We start from the raw sequence: 4,642 nt of genomic DNA, 5'->3' as shown, positions 1-4,642 counted from the left end.
TATATTTACAAACAATTGTGATTGATTACTCTGAGGTGCAGTTCATGGCAGTTCATTTAAGAAAAAAAGAATAGAATCAGTAAAAATATAAAGCATAGAGAAAAAAAAGCAACAGACATTGAATATGCATATAGCCATTTTTCCAAACTCATTGCAAACCCATTCATATAATTTAAAAACATTCAGAAATGAGGTCAGCTTCTGGCAGATCATGTGGTTCTGACTTTACTGAACCACTGTTCTGTGATCAGCTCCGTATGTGTCATCCTTCTGCTGTGTAATTTTGTTTTCAAAGTCTAAAGATATCATTAAAGTGACATGTCTGCAGCCCAGTATAAGAGACCAAGCACTTTGCTGTTGAAAAAAAAAAGTCACAAATCTGCTAACCATTAAAGATACACAGAACAGAATTGCTTTGTGATTACTGTTTAATCATCAGAAACATCTTGTTTATTCCTTGAGAGAAGAAAGCTTCCAAGAAAGAGAGAACGTGGAAAGACTTCATAAGAGATCTTTGACACTGTCTTTGATACTACCTTCAAATAACCTAGTGGAATCAACAAATTCAAAATGAAGAGTTTCAGTCAAAATGTTGGCATCCAGATCTAACTAGTTGAGGGAACGTGATCAATAAAGATCATTGAGCAATCAGCCAGGAGACAATTTCATCCTTGCCTCTAATTTGAATAGGAAAAGCTCCTTGAGACTTTCATGTCTTTCATGACTATCTTAAGTCAATTTAGAATACATTCACTTGGTTTTGAAGGACTAAATACTGGAGAACCTAAAGATCACAGTATCATAATGAAACATTTTGAAAACCAGAGGTTTCCTGTCACCTGTAAACTGCAATTTAGAAATTATCTAAATTCCACAGTAGCAATTTCTTTGTGTGTCTTCCTTGCAGAGGGACATACTACACAGGTCAATCAACAATTGATCATTCATCTACAGCATCTTCTTTTTATAGCACTTACAATGGAGTTTATACCACTTACATTGGAGATAAACACTAGACTTTTTTTATAGACCATACACAACATAAATCCCTTTGACCTGTCATGCATACTTTAAAAAACACTTAAAATATTTCATTTACTATTACAAGTGACAATTTTTCACGTAACCACAGAAAATACAAATGAATTGGAATTAGTAAAACAAACTCCAGAAATACAAATCTTACAGGGTCAACACAGAACTAATTTTTACCACTGGTGGCAGTTTTCACCCCTTCCAACTTTATAACAATTCCTTTCCTTTACACTTTTCCATGTTAGAGAAACAACTTTTAAAGTTTTGAAGAAACTGTCTTCATCTTCCAGTTTAGGGTCAGCTTCTGCAGGTGAATTAAGGGTTCTTAAATGCTGTAACAAACAGCTGCAAAACCTGCTGCCAAATCTGTGCATCAGATCCCAACGGCCTAGCCACGTATGAGTTGTTTCATCGTGTGAGCTAGTTTTCATAAGTATTTCATCTTTACCAGTGCTCATCACTACCAGCTCATCAAGTCATAACTCACCGGAGTGTAATTCTTACCAAGGAATTATCCAAGGGCCTCTGTTTTAAACAATAATGCCAGACACACTGAGATATCCCACGTCCTCTCTGCTTCCATGGGCTACACAATAAACTTGAACAATTACATGAGGAAATGTTTTGTGTTTTTTCTTTATATGTACCTGCAATGTTAACTGCATTAAGAGGTAAGGTTATATATATATGACCTTTACAATTTAGCTAAATGCTCAAAGCAATGAGGGCAACTGCACTGCAACTAAGTCTATTTCTTTTCAATTGCTACAGCAATAGCCTAGCTTTGATTTAGACAATTAATTCTCATGTATCTGGAGTTAGGTAAAGCAATCTCACTTTATATTAGGTGGTCCCTATAAGGACCGATAACAAATACTTAAATTTACAAAATAGAAAAAAATAATTTCTGTATTCATTTCAAGCTTGCAGAGTAATGTATTCATAATAAAGTAAAATTCTAATATAATATATGAGTAAATGTAAGGAAAAGGCAGAGACTAATGTATGGGAACCTGACACTAAAATACTAGTGTCAAAGAGCTTCTTTGTAAAATAGGAAACGTTACATAGGAATTCATCATATGTGTTGAAACAGCAAGTATCAAGTCATACAAGACTGCTGTTGTGTTTAAAGGGAATAAAGGGAAGTTCAGTCCCGTGTTGTGGATAGACTCAGAAATTATATCAAAAAGGGGCATTCCTGAGGTGACAGTGTTTACTGAACAACCAAGTTGTTTAGGGCAGTAAAAGAGAGTGTTGACTGTGCAGATGTTATGATATCGAGTGACTGGAAGATAAAATGACAGGGAAAGTTCAGTGTAGATGAAGGGCAATCTGGGGGGGGAAAAAATCCAAAAAATCTTTACTTACATAGCAGTGAGCTTTGAGCTGCCTAATAACTCTTAAAACAAAAAAAAAAAATTGGGCTATAACAGATAGTTCTGAGGAAAAAAAAATTGCTTAATGCTGAGTAGAAGTCAAAAAAGGAATCTGAAAAATAGGAATTATTAAGAAAGGATTAGAAAACAGAGAGAGATTATTATACCACTGCATAAGTTAATGATTCACATCATGAATGCATTCTGTGCTGGTGGCCCAGGTAGAAAAAGAGTGTAGAAGGACTGGTAGAGAGAAGAGGATCAAACATACAGATGGATCAAAAGAGGACAAGAAAGTAAATATAACAGCTTCTCTATGAGGAACAACTGGACTAGGGTTCCACAGCTTCGAAAAGAGAAAACAAAAAGGGAAATGACTGAAGTCTAAAAAATTATGAGCCATCTAAGTGAATAGGGAACAGTGGTTTTTTGTCTTTTTCAGTACAAGAAGCTCACATGAAACTACAGCTAACAGATTCAAAACAAAAAAAAGGCTGTGATCTTTACACGATGAACTCTTAAGCTATGGAAATCCTTGCTGCAAGATGTTGAAATTTAGAAAAACAAAAATAAGCTGAATAAATCCATGAAAAAAAGCCATTTAGAGCTATTAATATTATTTATTCTTAAATGTTATTTCTGTGTTTCTGGCATTCTCTGAACTACAAAACACTGAAGAATTAAGAATACCGTGGGACAATATTGCTGTACCCTTTTTTCTTATCCTCTTAGCTAGGCACAGTACAGCTGAAAAAAACAGTGGTAAATGGATCTTTGCTCTGATCCGATGGAGAATTTCTATGCTCTGAAAGGCAGACAGGTTGAGATATACACTGCGGATTGGCAGATCAAACAGTAAGCTGTTTTGGGGCCCCACTGCTTTCCACAAGGAAGTTTTGAAGCTGCAAGAGTTCAGCGATTTTCACAGCAGCTCCTTGGCCATCCTGAAGCCATCCGACACCATCAGGTGTTCAGAGCTCAATTCATTGGCTGCATGGAAAGCTGGGACCAAAGTCTTAAACTAGCATCTGCATCGGATACTGAAGCCAGTGGACAGTCTCATGCAGAGTTTTCCCCATAGCCTGAGCCATGGAGAAGGGAGGCAGCCACTTCTGGACTCTCTGAAATTTGTGGCTTGTCTTCACATTCAACTGTAGATGCAGTCAATCAAAATAATCCGGCCTTGTGACGACAGATACTGCCATATCTAAACTGGAGAAGAAGGCATGATGTTTCCCAGCTTGCAGTCAGAAAAAAGGAGGGTTTTCAACTGCTCCCTGAAGCTGAGAGAATATTTTGGGAGAAGCATTACCCTGTACTTGCACTCTTCCCACAGTACCCTCTGTTGATTACTCTCATAAACAGGACACCAACTAGAGAAACACAACTGCTCTTATGTTCCTGTAGGGAATATTCCCATTTTTGTCTGGTCATACTTAGCAAAATATCAAACAAGCTTCACAAAAGCCTGATAATCAGTGTATTAAAAAGAAGAAAAAAAAAAGCTGATGACTGAGGCACAGTTTATCCTTCAAAACATCTCTATTACCCAGCATAGCTTCGTTCCTCTTGAGTCCAGCTGAGCCAGTTGTTTTCTGTTCAAGAGTTGCTTTCTTACAGATACGGTGTCCTCATGCCAGTGGCAGCAGTGGCATTGGTGATGAATGAATTTTACAGGTTATCTGCTGCAGTTGGTAACTAGATCATGATTCCTGCTTTTTCCTGAGATGGTGAAGAGGAGACAGGGTAATACAGATCCCTACAGAAATCTGCAGGTAGGGATGTTCAGAGAGAAGAGGCAGGGCACAGAGATGGTCCCCGACCACCTGGTCTCACTAGGTCCTTAGCAGGGCAGAAATTACCTGGCGGCTGAAGCTACCAAGAACTCTGGAAGCTGAGACATGGGCAAGGAGTTTTGCAGCTAACCTCTAACAGGAGCTATCAATGGAGCTGTTCAGAGGACGAAAAATGGCATCCCTACCACAACCAGACTCACTATCATGATAAGCCAAGTTCTCATTCATTAGTCTGAGACATTACAGCTTCTCTGTGAAACAAAAGAATATGTTTTCCTCTGGTTTATTGTCATTTACTATAGATTTCTTTACATTTTGTGCTGATTTTGGCTGGGATAGAGTTAATTTTCTTCACAGTAGCTAGTATGGGGCTACGTTTTGGGTTTATGCTGAAAACAGTGTTGATAACACAGGGATGTTTTCGTTACTGCT

The sequence above is a fragment of the Aptenodytes forsteri genome, unplaced genomic scaffold, assembly GCF_000699145.1.
Source record: "Aptenodytes forsteri isolate BGI_AS27 unplaced genomic scaffold, ASM69914v1 Scaffold384, whole genome shotgun sequence".
Classification (NCBI taxonomy): Eukaryota; Metazoa; Chordata; class Aves; order Sphenisciformes; family Spheniscidae; genus Aptenodytes; species Aptenodytes forsteri.
Note: the sequence above shows the minus strand (reverse complement) of the source record.